An 8,563-nucleotide genomic window follows, 5' to 3' on the forward strand; every position below is an offset into this window, starting at 1 on the left:
CCTACAGCGGCCTGGCGAAAGGAGGAACAGCCGCTCTGCAGCAGCAGCTCCAGGACGAGCCGAGGTTTTTTTCCATGAGCTCGAGCGGGGTGGGCTTCAGGGGGGGAGGGAGATGATGAGAGGGGGAGAAGGGGGAGGACAACAGGCGCGGTGGTGGGAGAGAGAAGGACAAGCTGATTCATAAAAACTATAGTTAGTTATTGCAGGATATTTCAATAACTAACGTGTATTCAAATAATAACAAAAATTTTGGTTGAGCGTTTATTCGTGTTTTATTTCATTGTTGACAGCAAATAATTGTTGTAGTTTTTAACCATAGCAAACTGGTCTACTATGCTAACATTTTACAAGATAATTAGCATGTAATATTATCATATTAATGCTCTGTGACGTCACCTCACTAATCACAAGCAGCTGGGTGTCCACCTCAGCTGAAACATCAATGAGTTGTCATTAGGTTTGTACATGTATTGCAGGGCTGCCAACTTTTCAACAAACCTTGTGTGGCATGAGCAAGGAGATAAAGGTTGCGACAACGCCACCTGCGGCAGTTTCACCCGCAGGAAATCCTGAACTTCTAACAGTTCTTCATGTAACTAAGACACACAGGTTCGAAATACCACAGGGGCGAGAGACGGTTTCAAATAAGGAGAATACTTTATTAAACAAAAATAATTAACCAAAATCCCCCACATTACTACTAATAATAATATTAATAGTCACAAATGTTAGCACTGGGCAAGGATAAAAAAAACAGTTAAGGGTGAGGGCAGGGGCTTACCAGGCGGCAGGGACAAATCAAAGTAGAAGGGTCCTTAACTTAAAACACCCGTGACACTACACTCACACATCAAACAAGAGAAAAAGGAAATGGTGAAGGGGACCGCCACCAGGAACTGGACTGCCGCCTCTGGGCCACCGCACCTAACCAAACACGAAACAAACAATTAAAACATGCCAAAAAGTGCTGAACAAGACTGGTGGGGAGGAAAAGTAAAGGGTTCAACACAAAAATACAAAATACTAAATAATGCAAAATAATCAATAACATCAATCAATAAAAACAATCAATAAATCAATAATAATCAGCCTCAATGAGAGGGTGACGATCTTAATTGAGGAGTCCGGTAACCAGGCCAAAGTTGGCTCAGCGACTCTCAGTCGCATTCAACTCAGAATGGAAGAGTCGGTAAATCACGCGCCGGCGTCACGCGGCAAGCCAGACGCGTCCACAATGTATTAAAGAGAGGGAGCCAAAACAGCAGCGCAGATCCAGGGAACGGTGGCTGGATACGCGCCAGTGGATAACCAAGGCCTCTACAAGAGGGCACACATGATTTAGTAAACAAATATATATTTACCATAAACATTTTTAAAAGAGTTGCTAAAAGAGTTTATACATACCACTCTGAGCTACATTACCGCTCCAGAGCGACGGGAAAGGGACGCGCTGCGCGTCAAATCGCCCAGCTACAAACGCCAGAGAAAAATGAGCTAAAAACAAATGAGTGATGGAGCCACTAAAATGCAAACAATTGAGGACATACCAAAAGGAGCAAGCAATCGCACCCAGGAAGGGCTTCAGGCGGAGCGATGCGTCCTCCACAGCCCCAGCAGCCGGTTACGCTATAAAAGCGGAAAGCGCGTCACCAAAACGCCCGTTTGATGCACACAGGAACAACGGTAAAGTGACAAAGTGCATTACCTGAACGATGAGGATTGCACACAAACAACCACGCTGGCCACACCGAACGGCCCAGTCCCCACAGGGAAGCGGAAGAGAGAAAGAGAGAGGACAGGTTTGCGCACCTGTATATATCAAGTGCGCCGCCCCTCAATTAGTGCACTCAGCGGATTGACATAGTGTCCCATAATGGTAAGGAGGGAGACGACCTGTCACACTTGCATACACGGCAATATTTTGCTTGGCCCATTCAGCATCATAACCATAGAGCAAAAAAAAAAAAGTTTTAATTCCATTTATCAGTGGTTCTCAATGGATTAAGTAATCAAACACAAAACAGATATGCAACATGTTGCAAGAAACATTTAAATAAAAAAATAAAAACAAATGCTAGGAAACGTTATTTTCAACTTTAAAAGATTTCTTGTTTCTCGCTTCTCTTCCCAGCTCAAAGTCCTTAAGAGCTGTGTGCTCGATGATTTCTCTCTGGTTCTGACCATAGCCAGTAGGTTCTCACCAAAGAGTAGACTATACGGGTCGAGATCCGAGCTCCACCCCCTCGCTGGCTCTGAAAGCTTAAAGGAGAAATCCGGTCATTTTTCCGACTTATTAGAAGCAAAAAACCCGACAAAAATTGACGTTGCCTAGCCCGAGATCTGTACCTGCCTGGCAGCCTTCCAGACTTGCTCCAATGCTAACCCATTGGGGCAACTTGTATCTGCTTTCCTGGGCCTCAGAAAACAATTCCAAGACCTATGCAACACAGGTTGGGTCCGTACGAGACACCACGGCGCTCGTTTAGCTCAAATAGTGTGGCAAAACGACATAAATGTGTGTTATTGCATGGAGTTACTCATCTCAAATCACCCCGTAGACATTAGCAATAGATAGCCGAGTGCCTGTCGTCCCTCCCTGTCACGCAGAAACGAAAACGTTTTCCACGTAGTTTTGATTTTGTATCCATAAAGAAACGATCGAGCAGTGCAGTCCTCATGTCCGTAATAAATCCATGAAGCTGTTATGTCCATATGTATGACTATGTTACAACATAGCAACGATAGCTTCAGCTAGTAACGTGCTGGGCACTCGTCCGTACCAGTCACCGCAGAAACAAAAACGTTTTCCTCGTAGATTTTGTATCCATAAAGAAACGACCGAGCTGTGCAGTCGTCATGTCCGTAATAAATCCATGAAGCTGTTATGTCCATATGTATGACTATATTACAACATAGCAACGACTGCTTACAGCTAAACAGTAGCCGGGAGCCAAAAGTCTCGCGCAAGTTCCCGTCTCCCGACGTCCTCACTCTGGAGCTGTTTTCAAGCCAATACAGTGACAAACTTCTTTCCATCGAGCAGTGCCGTCATGTCCATATGACAGTGTAACTAGCGCTAGTCTACATAGTAAGATTGCTTAGCCTTTGTGACAGTTGGACCTGCTACAACGGCAACAAATCTCGCGCAGTCTCAGTAGGCTAGTTGTGTTGACAGCATGAGTGGGAGTCGCGTGTGCAGACTGCAGTCTCTCATCAACAGAGTGAGATCAAAGTGACCCTCGCGCGACTGTCCAAGATTTGTCACTGTACTGGCTTGAAAACAGCTCCAGAGTGAGGACGGCAGACGGGAACTTGCGCGAGACTTGCATTGTTTTGGCTCCCGGCTACTGTTTAGCTGTAAGCAGTCGTTGCTATGTTGTAACATAGTCATACATATGGATATAACAGCTTAATGGATTTATTACGGACAGGACGACTGCACAGCTCGGTCGTTTTTTTATGGATACAAAATCAAAACTACGAGGAAAACGTTTTCGTTTCTGCGTGACAGGGAGGGACGACAGGTGCTATTGCTAATGTCTACGGGGTGATTTGAGGTGAGTAACTCCATGCAAAAACACACATATTTATGTCGTTTTGCCACACTATTTGAGCTAAACGAGCGCGGTGGTGTCTCGTACGGACCCAACCTGTGTTGCATAGGTCTTGGAATTGTTTTCTGAGGCCCAGGAAAGCAGATACAAGTTGCCCCAATGGGTTAGCATTGGAGCAAGTCTGGAAGGCTGCCAGGTAGGTACAGATCTCGGGCTAGGCAACGTCAATTTTTGTCGGGTTTTTTGCTTCTAATAAGTCGAGATGACCCTGGGGACAACGGAAATGGGGTCAAAAATGACCGGATTTCTCCTTTAACTAATCCATCACGATGGCGTTTGTCAAGCTAAACTCAACTAGAGCCCTATGCAATCTGTTTTAATTATTCCAGATTCCGTTTTTTTTCCCCCAAGTTTCGTGTGCACCAGTTTTATTTTTTCTTAATTCTGTTTTTTTTTTAATTTAAAGATCCCATGCTGTATTATGAAAAACAGGTTTTCTCTGGTTTCTACACCGATAAATTGGTCCTCCCCGAGCCTGTCAAATCCCAGGATGAGGAAAACAAGCGACTCCTGCATGGTCTCTGCAGCCCCCCCACTGGTACAACGGCGCCCCTATAGGCTGTTCAGATTCAGCTCCCGTCGTTACGTAACGAAGGGAGTAATTTGCTTAGGCCAAACTCCTCTGATGAGATATCCTAGAGGGGGCGTTCATCACCGAGGTGAAGTTCGGTGTGTCCTGATAGGCCGACCTCCTCTGACGATAGGAGATATCCGAGAGGGGGCGTTCATCACCGAGGTGACGTTCGGTGTGTCCTGATAGGCCGAACTCCTCTGACGATAGGTGATATCCGAGAGGGGGCGTTCAATCACCGAGGTGAAGTGTGAGACAGCAGTGAGATAGCGGTGTTTCACAATGTCGTCGCTCACAGCTAGACACCAGTGTTGTGCATGAACGAGTTCAAAAGAACGCGTTCATTGAACACGTTCAATTTTCTGTGAACTTTGAACTGAACGCAACGCATTTGTAAATAAAGAACTTGAATGTGAATTAGTTCAGATTGTGTGAAATGAACGACGAACGTCAATGTTGTGGTCCAATTAAACATAACAGATTTTTATTTTGTGAGTCGAGTGACATGACCTGCCTGCACTTTAGAAACATTATAGTATCTCTTCTATAAGTTCAGCAAATCACTAGGATTTCTTCACAGACTCCTCTCCACATCTCAGGTTCACACCGGCCGCGAAGCGGCGCGCCCACAAAAAACACGCGCGATCCACTGCCCCCCAGTTCAGACCAGACACGTATTTCTCCGCGGCGGTCGACAATGGTCAGTTTAAAAGATTTTCGAGAGCGTGCGGGAGGCGGCGGCGGCGCACCGTCTCTCGACACTCGCCGTGAGGCGAATGCATTGCAGGGCTTCTAACATATCGTAAATCCTCTAATATAGCTTCAGCCAAAATCTCCGTGACACGAAGGCATTACATGGCTGACAATGAATGGGAAGCGTGGAAATAACGGTGCCTGTGGACACTTGCCCCGGCTTCCATTAGAGACCGGCCGTTATTTACCTCCGCCGACAGCGAGACCGGCCAATGTTAGAGATTGGCCGGTAATAGAATACAGGCCAGTATTAGAGGATTTACGATAAGAGGATTGTGGCTCCAAAAGGCAATTAGCATAACTCCATAACCTTTGGGCCAATCATCACAAAACTCGAAAGCTATGTTGACATAGCTTCAAAGAATATAGATGTCGATTTTCATCAAAATCCAGTAATCTGGGGCGCTTTCAAAAAATGTTTGCCATTTTCGGCCGTTTTTGCCCACTCACAGGGGTTGTACCTGATCTAATTTGGACTATATCAGTGATCCGATTGATACCAAAATTGGATATATGGTTGGAAAGGCCTTGAGGACAAAAGGTTATCCAAAGATGTTCCAAAAGTTGAAGGGCGTTTTTTTTACTTCTACCACGACCAGATAAATATGCCTGTACAAAGAAATCATAATCCTGAATTAACAAACCCCAACTCCAACCCTAACCCACTAACCCTAATCCTAAACCTTAGCCTAACCCTTATTGCCTGATGCTATCTCGTCAAACAAATCCGCAATCATTAGCAATATTGGATTCACAGGATGTTTGTATGAATATGATGATTTTATATAGATATTTAAATATAAAACTGACAAAAAAAAAATCAGTTTCTCATTCGGCCACAAAAAGTTGCTCGTTAGCGCCACCTAGCGTGGCCATTCGCCAGCCCCACCACACCGGAACTCCGATTGATATGAAATGTTGCACATATGTGCAGACAAGTGTCCTCTACCAAAAAATCCTCTTGGAGTACCAGTCCGCCTCCCGAAATATTCTGCCATCTTGGATTTTATGAAAAAAACAATTTTGCTAATTTCTCCGACACCATTGATCCGATTTGGCCGAAATTTGGTGTGCCTACTCGTGCCTACTCAAAAAGGTTTTGGGAATATGGTTTTATTTAGAAGATATCAGGCAATGAAAATCAGAGGGTTGTGCCACCAAAACGCAATTAGCATAACTCCATAACCTTTGGGCCAATCATCACAAAACTCGAAACCTATACATAGCTTCAAAGAACATAGATGTCGATTTTCCTTAAACTCGAGTAATGTTACGCTTCCAAACAAAATCCAAAATTGCCATTTTTGGCCGTTTTGGGTCATTCACAGGGGTTTTACTTGATCTAACTTGGACTATACCGTTGATCTGATTGATACCAAAATTGGATATATGGTTGGAAAGGCCTTAAGGACATAAATGTATCCAAAGATGTCCCAAAAGTTTAGGGGTGTGGCCAGGGCGACGCCATGACTGCGCTACTATTTTGAACCTTCGCCAAAAGCATCAAAGCTGTTAAAACTTAAGTGTTTCTTCTCCTATCTGCTCCAAAAAATCATGTCTGCACTGCAATATTGACTCACAGTCAGAGTGCTACCTAATGGCAACATGAAATGTGACTGATTTAAGCCCTTTTTCTGAATAACAGCCCCCCCCCCCTTTAGGTTGGGTGTACATGCATGGAATATTTTTTGCTAGATAGCCCATGTGGAGATGTACAAAAAGCCTCTTGGACCCACTGCCTAAAGTCAACATGAAGTGGGCAAAAAAATGTTTTAACCACCTGTGTATTCCTACTCTCACTCTTAAGCCGAAGTTATGCTTCCGCGTTGACACAACGCAAGGGGGCTTACGGACCCATTACGTCCTTATGGACCCACCGCAAGGGCCTGACGTGCACCTCCCGAAAATCCTAGACGTGCGTTGAGGCGACGCAACACCAACGCAGCGGCATTGGCTGTGATTGGTCCGCTAACTACATCCGCTGGAGACCGTCTTTCCGGTTTCCACTCATAAAACACCGCCATTTAAACTTTTAATAAGCTACTTTTATTGTTTGCACCTTGTTTTATTGTTTTCACCTTGTCGCTTTTGCACAAAGAAATAAAACTCCAAGTTCTGAAAAATTGTGGATGTTTAAAGCCGGAAGGTAAACAAATAGGCTATAACGAGGCTAACGACGATATACGTCTATTTACACAAGAGTCTCGGTCGGTCGGTCAGTCTTTACAAAAAAACATAGCGCCCTCTACCGGTGTGGCATTGTCAGTGGAACCTTCGCCATAAACATCAAAACTATGATAACGTCAGTGTTTTTTCTCTGATCTGCTCCAAAAAATTCATACTTGATAAGAGTCCCACCCTGAACACGTCTGCACTGTAATATTGACTCACAGTCACCTACTGGCGACAGGAAATGTCACTGATTTGTGACTTTTTCCAAGTAACAGCCACACCTGAGTATTTTTTTGACTAATTCCTCTCATTTCAGCCTGCAGATAAGACACAGGGGGAGGAGGAGGGGTCACACTAGGGGGAGGAGGAGAGATGTCAGGAAGGCATGTGTGTGAGCTCTGTGACTGAAATGTAGTTTCACTTTGGATTACACCAGATCAACAATCGTGAAACTTTCCACACCTGCTAATGATTTTATTCATTGCCTTATCTGCTCCAAACTTCGCATTTATTTTAGTGTAACTTTAGGATGTTTCTTTGACAACATTAGCGCATTCATTCAGCAAAATGACAGTTGTAATGTAAAGTACGTTTACCTTACACTGGCCAAATGGTTACTAAAGTTCAAACTTCACCAGCCACGGTGAATAACGAGCTAGAGATAACCATTGTTTTGTGACTGGTGAGTGAAGCTAATGTGCCTGCCACCAACGTTATGGTATTTGAAGAGCATTTGGCTTTGTGGCTGCAGCTAATTTCTGATGTAGGAATTTTGTTCACAAGTTAGTCAATCAGAAGGACCTCACAGAGTCTATATTGCGTTGTTCAGATTCTGCAGGAGGATCACGAAGACAGCGGAGTCGTTGGTTCTTTAGTTCGCCATTACTGCAGGCATTTATTTGCAGATGGACATCAGATGAACAGACGTCTGGAGAAAATCTCTTCTCTAGCTACGAGCTGCTGTGTGCAACACAGTGCTCGGTACCAGAGGCAAAATGTTCTGGCCCCTATTCTGTCTGCTCCAGACCATATATTGTTACAAAGGCAGGGCTTATGTGTCATGCTTATGCGTGCAGATGTGTATTTTTGAATTGATGCTCCCTCCTCCGAGAGGTTCCTCTTTTCGTCTTTGAGATGATGGATGCAGTTAGAGTCCCGAGAGTTGGGGCCTCTCCCTGCTCGCTGACTTCATCCTCTCCATCCTCGGGTCCTGCAAAGAAAACACTAATGCGCGTCTACCATACATTATGTGTTCCCCCCCCTGTCTGGCTCAGACTGGTATTTCTGCAACGAAAATACTAATGCGCGTCTACCACACATCATATGTCTTCCCCTGTCTGTCTCAGGCAACTTATAAGTGATAACTTCGTGTGTGTAAGCGTCTGCTGTTTTTGTTCCTCTAATGCGATTAAATGCGTTCATGGAAAGTGTATAAGTTCATGAACTTCCTCTA

Source organism: Eutrigla gurnardus (assembly GCF_963514095.1).
Source record: "Eutrigla gurnardus genome assembly, chromosome: 21".
In the NCBI taxonomy this organism is placed as follows: Eukaryota; Metazoa; Chordata; class Actinopteri; order Perciformes; family Triglidae; genus Eutrigla; species Eutrigla gurnardus.